General features: G+C 37.7%; 1 long non-coding RNA gene across 1 annotated transcript; it reads right to left on the bottom strand.

Annotated features, from left to right (window-relative positions):
* Positions 1-9,488: 9,488 nt before the first annotated feature.
* Positions 9,489-10,741, bottom strand: LOC145796711 (uncharacterized). Its single transcript, XR_014337199.1, has 2 exons — positions 10,632-10,741; positions 9,489-9,667 (listed from the first exon to the last, which is right to left on the bottom strand). It is a non-coding gene; the product is annotated as an uncharacterized LOC145796711 (long non-coding RNA).
* Positions 10,742-12,343: the final 1,602 nt, after the last annotated feature.

The following is a 12,343-nucleotide window of genomic DNA, read 5'->3' as shown; positions in this document are numbered from 1 at the left end:
TGATGGTCGAAGGGCAGCATTGATTACACTATTTGTGGATAACTTGCCGGAATCCTTTTCACCTAGAAACTTGTATGATCTGTTCATCAAGTTTGGTGTGGTTAAGGATGTGTACATACCACAAAAGTGAAGGAAATCAACCAATACAAGATTCGGGTTCATGCGTTATAACTGCTCTATTACAGCGAATGTTGCTGAACAGAAGGCTAATGGTTTGTAGGTTGATAACAAATCTCTGTCGATCAAAATCGCAGAGTATGGTAAAGGAATAGAAAATAGACAGAGGCAGAAACCATCACTAACAGGACAAGCTGAAGTCAGAAATGATGTTGCTATGGTGACCAAGCAGATTTGGCATCAACGCACCGATGGTCGAACGTTTGCAAAGGTCATAAAGAGAGCTGAACCCAGATGTACACCACCAGTAAATATCAAAGTAGATGAGCTAGGAAATGGGTGGCTGTATGAGAGTTTGATAGTGAGACTCAAAATAGATTACTCTGTCCTGAATGTGAAGAACAAACTCATCAAAAGAAGAGTGCATAATGTGTTGGTATGAGCAGGAGAGGGTGAGATGTTATCATCTCATTTAATTCCAATGAAGATATGTTAAGTCATAGGACTCAGCTCAAGGATTTGTTCCATGACTGGTGTGAGTATATCACTGAATGGAGACCAAGTATGCTTCTTCATTAGGAGAGGTATGTTTGGATTAGTTGTTATAGGGTGCCCCTTAATTTATGGAACTCAGATACCTTCCGAAAGATAGGAAGATTGTGGGGAGAGTTAGTTCTTTTAGATGGTGATGTCTGCACACCTAAATCCTTTCGTTGTGGAAGGTTCAAAATAGTTACCAGTGTCATGGATCCGATTAATTCAAGCTTGAATCTGGAGTGTAAAGACATATTTTACCCAATAAGAGTCTCTGAGGAGCAGATTATAGATGATCTTAGTACCAGTTGCAAAGGAACGACATCTAAGGAGGCAGCCCAAGATGTTTGCTCCAAAATCAATGGGCTTCTCCATGCAGAACTCAACCTGGTAAAAAATGGTGATGACATGACAGTTGAAGTGGCAAAAATATCTGATGTGGCTGTAGGGAATGATGGCAGTTGGAGTTATGCCTCAGCAGTGGAAAAGACCATAGATTGTGCGAGAAATTCAAATGAAGAGGGTGCATGTGTGGTTGAGTCATCTTTGCCAGAGGAAAACCTGCACCAGAGGCAGAGGTACACTTATGAAGCACAAATAGGGGCTGAAGCTCAGTTAGTGGGTAGCCGGCAGGAGAGAGTAGGGTGTAATCATGAAGCTCAAAAAGGTACAATAGCCCCTATAGTAGAAGGTCAAATCCTCACCCCAGGTTTTATCAAAAGCCTAAGTCCTTTCCTAAAGAATAGATCTGGTATTTGTCTAGAGGTAGCTTTTAGTCATAATCCAACTGGGTTACAGCCTACTAACATGGCCCATTCGGAACTGCTGCCCATTAGGCCCTCTTGTGGTGCACTTCATTTTCCACCTGCAAGGCCAGTGTGTGGGCCATCAGGAGTGGGTAGTGACACTATTAGCCCATTTATTTCAGGCTCTATTAATAATCACTTGAAGAGAAGCAAGAGGAAAGAAAACAGACTTGTAGGAGTCAAACAACCTCTGCTAGCTGGTAGGTTTACTAGTTTTGCTAGAAGACTTGGTCAGAAGGGAACTTGCACAAGCAAAGGAACCATTAAAAGCTTGAGGTCAAGATCCACACCTGCTCATATATCACTTCAAAATCCAGAAAATAAGCGACCCCTTCCTGGAATTGATATTCTTCAAGAGGCCCAAGCAACAGTACAGATAGGGAAAAGTTTAGGGCTTGAATTCATGGGGCAGGAATCTGAGGTAATCAGAAAATTAGTACACATAGAGGAGAAGGATAAGGAGAGATTGGGAAAAAGGAAGGGTATTGTGGAATAATCAGCTCCAAATGGGTGAGATTAGTGACATATATGTTCTTATGAAGACACTAAGATGGAACATTAGAGGGGTAGGAAGACTTGTTAAGAGGAAAAAGATCAAGAATCTTTTGCGACAAAGGAAAATTGACATGGCTTTGTTTCAAGAGACAAAAAGTTAGGCATTACAAGTTTCGAGGTGAAAAGTCTTTGGGCCAAGGATAGGTTGGAGTCTATGGCTGTGGATGCTAAAGGGATGGTAGGTGGTTTACTCTGCCTCTAGGACCCTAAGGTTTTCCAACTCTTAGAGTGTTGCAGCAATGGAAATTTTACTCTACTATCAGGTAAGCTCTACAACTCATTTGATTACGTAATTGTTAATATTTATGCTCCTAATGATGTTATTAGGAGAAGGAAACTCTAGTAGACTCTGTTAAACCTGAAGGATTCATTTCCCAAACCCTTGTGTTTTTGTGGTGATTTCAACGAGATCAGAAACACAGGGAAAAGAGTAGGTATATCAATAAAGGACAGCGACATGAAAGAATTCAATGAGTTCATAGATAGATATGAGGTGGTGGACTTGCAAATGTTAGGCAGAAAATACACCTGGTGGAATGCTTTTGATGGGAATAAATGGAGTCAAATTGATAGGTTCCTTTTAAGCCCTGAATGGCTGGAGAGATACAAGTTCAAACTATGGGGCCATCCTAGAATTGCATCTGACCATTGTCCTATTGTGCTAATGAAGGATGTTAGGGATTGGGGACCCAAGCCTTTTAAGTTCTTAAATGCATGGTTGTTGCACTCGCATCTTGCTCCTTTAGTGGAACAAACATGGGAGGAATCTCATTTTTCTAGGTCACCTGGTTTCATTCTGCAGAGAAAATTACACACTCTCAAGTTGATATTAAAAACATGGAGTAGAGAGGTTTATGGTAATGTTGCATCCAAATTACAAGCCATTGAAACTGAACTTCATGACTTTGATCTGATAGCTGAATCTAGACCATTGGAGGAGGTTGAATTGAAGCTACAAAGAGAGAAAAGAAATGACATGTGGATGTTGAGTAGGAAGTTAGAATGGGAATGGCTCCAAAAATCAAGGTTATATTGGAATCTGAAGGGTGACAGGAACACTAGATTCTTTCATGTTATGGCCAGCAATATGCAAACTAGGAACACTCTCAACTCCATCAAAGTGGGGGATGTGGTTTTAGAGGAGCCATATCAAGTTAAACATGCAGTGTGGACACATTTTTCAAATCATTTCACTGAAGATTGGAGCAACAGACCTAGGCTTGCTGGAAATTTTAAGAGTGTAAGGCTTAGTGACTCTTTCTATATGTTTGAGGCAGAATTCACTGAAGAAGAAATATGGTCATCAATAATGGATTGTAATGGAAACAAAGCTCCTGGCCCAGATGACTTCAATCTGATGTTTTTTCAAAAATTTTGGAAGGTGCTCAAGGAGGAGGTGATCAACTTTATGAAAGAATTCCATGTCAGTGACAGATTAGGCTCTGGTTTGAATAGTACCTTCATTACTTTGATTCCAAAGCTAGACAAAGTTGTCACTCTAAGTGAGTTTAGACCTATAAGCCTAGTTAGTTCTATGTACAAAATACTTTCTAAAGTTCTTGCATCCAGACTCAAAAAGGTCATGCCCATGGTCATTGATGACTCATAGTCAGCCTTTTTGGGTGGTAGGAATATTCTTGATGGTGTGTTGATTGCTAATGAAGTTGTGGATGGTTGGTATAAATCTAAGAAGTCAGGGCTGCTGTTAATAATGGATTTTGAAAAGGCATTTGATTCTATCAATTGGAACTTCCTCTTTTCAATGCTAGAAAACTTCGGAATTGGTTCCAAAATGGATTTCTTGGATTAAGGAATGTGTCTCTACTGCAAGGATCTCAATACTTGTAAATGGCTTATTGTAGACACCCCATTTTTGACTGACCTTAAGACTCAGATGTCATCGGTTGTGCACTAGATGATTGCACATGTTTGTGCTTGTTTTGAGCACCGAAGGTCTCGGCTAGGTGCCTTGTCTTTGAGCCTCTTAACCCTTTGTGTTTTGGCCTTGGTTTTTGGGCTCAACCTTGTTGCCTCTTGCCCGGGGGAGGGGGGGAGAGGGCCTTGCCAGCCACTTTTCTCCCTTGTAGGCCACCTTAACTGGCTGGCAGCCACTTTTTCTCCTTTTTAGATATTTTCAGATCTTTTAAGCCAGCTGTGGCTCACTGAACTCATCCTCCATATACGTGTATGGAGGGATTGAGCAAGCTTTTTGGCTTGTTTGCTCTATATAACAGGAGCTTCCTCCCCCTTGAGAGAGGTTCAGAAATTTTAGAGCAAAAAATATCCCTCTCTCTCTAGAATTCTCACACTCTCTCTATATTTGTGCTATATTGAGCCTTAAAGTGTTGTTTCTTCACACTTTTGCACACAAAAACCTACTCAAACACCTTTATTTTGGAGCTGAAGTCCATTGGAGCTTGTTTTGAGGTCCTAGCATTGGTTTTGGTCCAAAATTGCTGCTGAAGTTGCTGTTTTGCCATTGTTCTTCAAGGGTAAGAATATACTCCTTTTAAAGCTTTGTTTTGGTTAAGTCTTTTACCACCTTTGCATGCTATTTTAAGGCTTTATATGTTGGTTTGAACCTTGTGGGGTTAGGGGGGGTGCTCTTTTGCTCTTTGGCTTGTTAAGCCTTTTGAGCCATCTTCCTTAGTTTTTGGAACCATCTCATTTTGGACTTTTAACCACTGAAACTCAGAGAAATTTCAGTGGTAAAAAGTTGCTCTTGTGGTCCAAAATAGGAGGGGGTGGTCCCCCTTTTCTTTTGTCTTGCTTATATGCCTTGTTGGCTTCATACCTGAGCATGTATTTTTTTCATTTGCTAGCTTAGTCCAAGCATGTTTTTGTGACTTTTTGGACCTACCATAACTCTGTTTTGGGTTGGTTTGATCATTGCTTTCTTGCATCTTACACTTGTAGTGCAATCCTACTTGTTGGCCTAACATGCATCATGCTTTATGCCTCTCATTCTAGCTCATGTTGGCTCTATCTCAGCATGTTTTTGCTACTAATTTAACATGATATAACTTTGTTTTGGGTTGGTTTGGTTGCCTCTTGCATGCTTCTTGCACTTGTATTGCAATTTTGTTCACTAGCCTAGTGTATTTGGTGTTTTAGCCTATTGATCTAGCATGTGTATGCTCTACTCCAGCACTTTTTTTGGCTATGTTTTAGCATGTCTTAGCTCTGTTTTGAGTGGTCTTGACCATGTGAGACTTGTTGTGCATGGTTGTAGTGTAAGGGCCTTGACTAGCTTTGAGTTTCAAAGCCTCTTGCATGCTTTACTTGTAGTGATTGCATGCCTTAGCCTTATTTCTCACATGATTTCAGTGTGTATAGCATAGTTACGCTCTCATATATTCCACTTTTTCATAGCTTTTGTGAGTTGTGCCTTATGCCTCGTTTATGAGCCAATACGTATGCATGCTTGTCTAAGCTTTTGAGCTTCCGTCTCAGCATGTTTTTGGTCTTTGTTTTGGCCTAATTGAGCTTTGTCCAAAGCTGGTTTAGTCATTTGTGCCATGTATTACTTGCCTCTTGTGTAGTGTCTCTTACTAGCCTTATGCTTTAGGCTTTCTACCATGCCTTATTTGTGATGTTTATGTGATATGGCATCGTTAAACACATAATTTCAGAGCATATAGCCTTGTCATACTCTCATGTTTATCACTCTTTAATTGTGTTTAAGGGTTGTGCCCTTATGCCTTGTTGATGAGTCAATGCATGAGCATCATTATCTTGGCTTTCATACTATCATTTCAGAGCATTTTGGCCACTGTCTTGGCATGCATGAGGTCTGTTTAGAGTTGGTTTAGTCTATTGAGCATTGTATTGTATAGCCCTAGTGTTGTGTACTTCGCTAACTTTAATGCTTAAGGACTCTAGCATGCCATTCTTGTGTTGTTTGCATGATATGTCATCATTTGGCATATGATTTCAGTGCTTGTACCTCTGTCATGCTCTCATATATGTTACTCTTTCAATGTGTTTGAAAATTAAGCTTTGTGCCTTGCTTGCGAGCAAACGAATGAGCATGCATTCTTTGTCTTTTGTGTCTAGGTCTTAGTGTGTATTAGCCACTGTTTTGGAGTATCTTAGGTTTGTCCATATGTGGTTTGACCATTTGAGCATTGTAGTGCATGCCTCATGTGCAATACACTTCACTAGCTTTGATACCTTAGCTTCTAAACATGCCATGCATGTATTGTTTAACTAATAGAGTCTTGTGCATGCCACTTTAGCATTGAAGGATAAGCATCTTGTTTGTATTGCATTGTGTTTGGATCGGACGTTAATCCAAATACAAGGAATATGGCACGTTTCATACTCAAAGTGATGAAACGTGTTGCGTTTCTTGGTCGCCAACCCTCTTGATCATGCATGATAGAGGCGGAGGCTCTTATGTGTTGTTTGTGCATTCACTAATATTGTGCAAGCTTGGCTCTTTGGCCATCGTGCATTGAGATGCGTGATTGGTGGCTTGAGAGCCGAGTACTACGCTCATTTGAGCTTGAGAAATGATAAGAAGAGTAGTTGCACACACATTTCCTTGTAAATGCATTGTTGTGCCTTTGCTGATTTCTGTTGCAGCAAAGTTGAGGTTCTGGAAAGGAAAGTGGCTGGCCGGCCACTTGCACTAGCCTGCCGACCACTTGAAGTGCCCAGTCGGCCAGTTGAGGTAGCCTACCGACCAGTTAAAGTGGTCAGCCGGCCACTTGCAGCAAATTTGTCCAGAATGCTCCTGTTTTGGGGCAGATGCAACCTGAAAGTGGGTTCGATATTCTGAGGTCAATGTAAGTGCAAACAAAGACAACTTATGGCTTGGCAATGCATTTCCGGGCGAAGCAAACTGAGCATACATATCTCCCTCCCCTCGAGGCCATTTTAACTGCTTTGTTTAGTTAGTTGATTTGTCGGTTTCTGTAATTAATTAGTTGATGTGTTTAGCTAATTTAATTCATTATTGTAATTTTCTAATTAGCTTAGAATAGCTATTTTCAATTTGGTTTGTAATAATTAGTTAGCTAGAGTTAGTTAATTAATTGGTTTGTAATAATTAGCTTAGCTTAGCGTTGCTAGTTAGCTTATTTATTCGGACCCTCCGTCGAGAGGGAAAATGTTGTAATAAGTATGCATGTATGTGTGAATGTCTTCCAACCCCACATCTTTCTCCATTTCATTTACCCGCTTTTGATGGTTAGTTGAGGGCATATTTCAATTAGCATACTTATGCTTTGCATGCGTGCATCATTCATTCATATTGCATGTACCGTGCTCGGCGCATCATACAAATTGCATTCTCTTTCAATACCTATTTGAATACATGATTATCAAGTGTTGCATTTGTATGCAATTTTAGAATAGTCGAGCCTATTTAGTTGCATCTTTGCATGTGTTGCATTAGGCATTGATAACATAGCTAGGATCATGCATTGATTACTAACTAGCTTTTGTTTTGGCTCGGAGTACACTGTAAGTGTTTATGCTTTAGCATCCTTGCATGTGTGTAAGTGTTTCCATGACAGCATGCTTGTCATGAGGCTATTTGCTTACTTGATAAACTGCATGAATGCCTGTGGATGAAGGTTTCATTGCTTGAATTGGAACAATTCATTAAAATGTGTGTTTTAAGCCCACTTGAGAGTGACAAATCCGCACTTTAGCCTACTTGTGAGTAGCAATTCCAAACCATTTTTGAAAAACACAAGTATGAGATGTTTTGTTCCAAATTGAGTGATTTAGTCTGTACTTGTATGCTGCGCGCATCACATAGTAAGTTAAGCTAATAACCAGAATAAGAACACATATGTTTTCAAAACAACATATCCTGATTAGTAGAGGCCGATCCTTTGATTGGATGAGCGGGGGGTGCTCATTTCATGACCTTCCTCCTTCGTACGCAAGTTCCTGAGCCGAGGCAACTTTGGCGATGACGGACACGTGGCCTTAGGCACGAGTCAGGATTTTCTAAATTTTCCAAAACAAAATATTTAGGTGACGACTCTGAAATCTGGCAAAGCAGTCCATGTTTGGCATTTTTTGATTCAAAATTGATTTTTCAAAACCAATTGCCGGATTTGGACTCTTTGGTGATTTATCAATCTTACATTGTACTTTGTGAAATTAGATTCAGAACCGTGACAGGAGTCCGAATTGTAGAACCAATTCGAGCTTTCCGAAAGGGGGCACGGAAAAATCAAGCTACACTCATCAACCAAGGAGTTTAGCCCCCAGAGAGGCCTCAGGCAAGGCAATCCTTTATCCCTATTCCTTTTTAACTTGGTTGTAGAAACATTAAACATTCTTCTTCAGAGAGCTAGGGGTTTGAGTTTGCTAAAGGGGGTACTTATAAGAAACAATCAAGTACAACTCTCACATCTTCAATTTGCAGATGGCTTTCTTCTATTCTGTGAAGCTGAGTTATCAGAAGTTCCAAGCTTAAAAAGGATTCTTAGGTCTTTTGAAGTAGCATCTGGTCTCAAAATCAATTACCACAAAAGTGTAGTTTGTGGGATTGGTGTCCCTGATACTGTTCTTGTTGAGTTTGCTTCCCTGTTAAATTGTAAGACTCAAAACTTACCTCCTAAGTACCTAGGTTTTCCATTGGGTGCTAATCCAAGGAGGAAAAGGTTTTGGAAACTAATTATTGATAAGTTCAAATTACGGCTTGCTGGTTGGAAAAGAAGGCTTCTTTCTTTTGCAGGGAGATTGATCTTGGTGAAAGCAATTCTATCAAGTCTACCTGTGTTTTACTTGTCTCTGTTCAAGTTGCTTGAAGAAATAACTAAGGAGTTAGATTCAATATAAGCTGCTTTTCTATGGGGTGCACTACTACAAAAACAGATAAAGATCACACTTTTTTTGTGTGATGTATGTTATTTAATCACACCTTTTAAGTTTTATTAAAGTGTGATCTTTGGGAGTGTGATTAAAAAGGGTCATTTTTAATCACACTTTTTAAGTGTGCTTAATAACATCTAGATCACACCTTTTAAGTGTGATTAAAAATATTTAGATCACATCTTTTAAGTGTGATTAAAAATATTTAGATCACACCTTTTGAGTGTGATTAAAAATATTTTGATCACACCTTTTAAGTGTGATCTTTGAAAGTGTGATTAAAAAGAGTCATTTTTAATCACACTTTTTAAGTGTGATTAAAAATATTTAGATCACACCTTTTAAGTGTGATCTTTGGAAGTGTGATTAAAAAGAGTCATTTTTAATCACACTTAAAAAGTGTGATTAATAACATTTAGATCACACCTTTTAAGTGTGATTAAAAATATTTACATCACATCTTTTAAATGTGATTAATAATATTTAGATCACATCTTTTAAGTGTGATTAATAACTAATAAAATCTGTGATAAAAAAAAGATTCGACATATTTGAAAAATAATCAATATTATTTTTGTATGCACATTTGAAGAACGTAATACACACTATATACTATATTTTGAATCATAACCACGTATTGAATAGAATAACATCATATATTTCATAAATGGAAATTAAATATTCAAAAGTATATACAAAAGAATTAAATAAAAAAAAAATTAATTGTGCTTACATATATTAAAAAATGAAAAAACTTAAAAAAACAAAGTTCTTTAATTCTTGGACCATATTTTGCATCTCTCCAAAAAATTTCTGACCTGAAAAAAGAAAACACAAATTAATCCAGAAACCGCTGATGCATATGAATAAACTAAAAAGTTAATTCAGCAAACCAAAATAGGAACATTAATCATTTCTGGTTGATCTTAATCTTTTTGGAAGTAACTTCCCTGCAGCTCAGTGTCAATGGCATTGTAATTAGGAGATCACTAATGAGCATAGTATTTAAAAATGATAAATGCCAAGATTAACCTGAAAATTACCAGAGTCACTTGCTAAATGCCAAACCTACCAAATAGTATTATAGCGCCAAAAAAATGAGAAAATTTGGACTATGATTTACAAGAGGCTAGAGGTAAATGTGGCTTTACTCCAGAAGCCCCACAAATAGTTAAACATTGCAAACCTCATGTATTCAGCCTATGCTTCTTGTAACTAGTACCTCGATCCTATTTTTATCACAACAGGTACATTCTTAGAGTAAGAATGATGTACCACAATATATATATATATATAATAAGAATTTTTTTTTTAACAATATGATTTTTCAGTAATGAATTATTAATTGACCTAATTGCAGAAGTAGAGAACTCATAACCCTTTCCCAAATATTTCTGTTTGTTTCATAAACCTAAATTACGTTTGACTAAGTACAACAATTTATTTATTTTTTGATACATCACACTAGCGAATTGTTTCTACATCAGAAAAACTTGGGAGACAACATTTTTATTTAAGAAGAGAAAAATAATAACCTTAAAGGCATCAAAAGAGGGGAGCAACCTACCTGCGTATCTTATGTAAACATTGAGATATTCGAAGCAGAAACAAGGAGAAGATATAAGAATTTTTCACAGCTATAAGATTTTTCGTTTTCACATTTAAGTCTTACAAATTAGACCATGTACGGTATAAAACATTCAGAGGAATATATACTTATGAGCAACAGGGTTGCCATAAAACACTGCATGAAAAAACAAATGAAGTCCTAAAAGAACTCACCAAGGGCTTGCAAAATCCATAATAGGTAGCATTACCAAGCAAGTTACAAGCTCTCGAGCAATGCACCGAACCAGGGGACATTGAGCTTCTTGTGGCCTCAGCAATACAGCTAACAACCCACCTATAATTTGCTGAAGAACCTGTAGCAAATAAAAGCATCAGAAGGCATGCTAACAATAAAATCAATAAGTAGAAATTTTTCATAAGAACACTCACACCTTGTCTCACACTCGGGAGAAATCAATGCAGGGTGAAGCTCCATTTCATGCTAGAAATATGGAAAAGACGGTGCACACGGAGATTCATTTCATGCTGCTGCTGCTGCTGCTGCTCAGCCCAAGCTGCAACAACCATATCACCTCGCCGGTCAAAAGCTTTTCGCTTTTTCATAAGCCACTCCAACGATGCTTGAGATGCCTGACAAACATAGCCATAAACACAACAAAATGAGAAACTATAAAGAGCTAAAGGAAAACATTTAATTTAAGAAAGTTTTCAACAAGAAGAAATTCATCCCTCCAAAGAACCTACACTTCAAATGTGTGGGAGTCATGTGTTTTGTTGAACTTAAAATTATGATTCGAAATCAACCAACTTTTGACTAAATAGAGGTAACAAAGAAAAAACCAATATACAGGTTCAGTGTAAAAATAAATAACTCAAATCACTTCAGTCAAGATCTTAACTTATCAATTCCCATGACCTTTAAGTAGTACCAGGTCTATGTGAAGAGGTGCCCAGAGGAGAAAGAAATAAGCTAACAAACTATGACAGGGCCTTGCATCACAACTCCCAGCTCCATAATAATCTCACAGCCTAAAGTGAATCAAATAAAATATTGAAAACAGTAACTGTTTCAATTGAAAACATGCCACCGTAATATTCAGAGAACACAACCATGAAGAACTTGAAATTAAAAAGAACATGAAGAATGAATTTGTATAGATGACACCAAATGAAATTCAAACTTGCCACCTCAAAATGAATGGTAAATAAACTGAATAGCAAATAAATAAACAACTGTTGCTTACGCCTCAGTTACTTGACGAGAAGTTGTATTGAAGCCTAGAAGGGCTTATTTTTAAGAAGTTTTTCAAAACCAACATTGGGATGATGATGCACTAATCATGTTAAATGTCGACATAGCAGTTGAATAACATATGGAACACAATGCTTTTTTAGATATCAAGATAAAAAATTTCCTATATTTATTTATTTATTGGGAAGTAAACTAATGCTTGTGTTTCTGGAAAGAAAACTAAAAATCCCCAAAGGCAATGTAGGCGAAGAAACGTGAATCAAGAACCCCTCCCAAAAAAAAAAAAAAAAATCAAATGTCTATAAATTTTTTAAGGAATGGAAAGGGTGAATCACCTTCAAAACTTCATTAATGCCCTCAATAATGTAGTAAAAAATTGTCATCCTCTCAGACTCAAAGGCATGCCAATGAACAAGGCATTTGTATATGAAACAAGCAGCCACTGGTTTACTATCTTTAAAACCCAAATCCTCTTTAATACAGCTTGAAAGAAATTCATAATTCTCCTGCATAACAATATTACTTTTAAAACCCTATTTAGTGGTGTAGAGAACTCATCAAGTAATTTACTCTGAGCAAGCAAAGTGAGTTAGAAATAAGAAGCTGTAATATTGTAAACAATAGGAGAAGAAAACCTGTTGTCTTTCAGTGGTTAACTTTGTCCTACGAGAAT

The sequence above is a fragment of the Camellia sinensis genome, chromosome 8 (genome assembly GCF_055761805.1).
Source record: "Camellia sinensis isolate YWXY chromosome 8, ASM5576180v1, whole genome shotgun sequence".
NCBI classification, from domain to species: domain Eukaryota; kingdom Viridiplantae; phylum Streptophyta; class Magnoliopsida; order Ericales; family Theaceae; genus Camellia; species Camellia sinensis.
The sequence above is the reverse complement of the archived record's forward strand: the minus strand, read 5'-3'. Positions and strand labels throughout refer to the sequence as shown.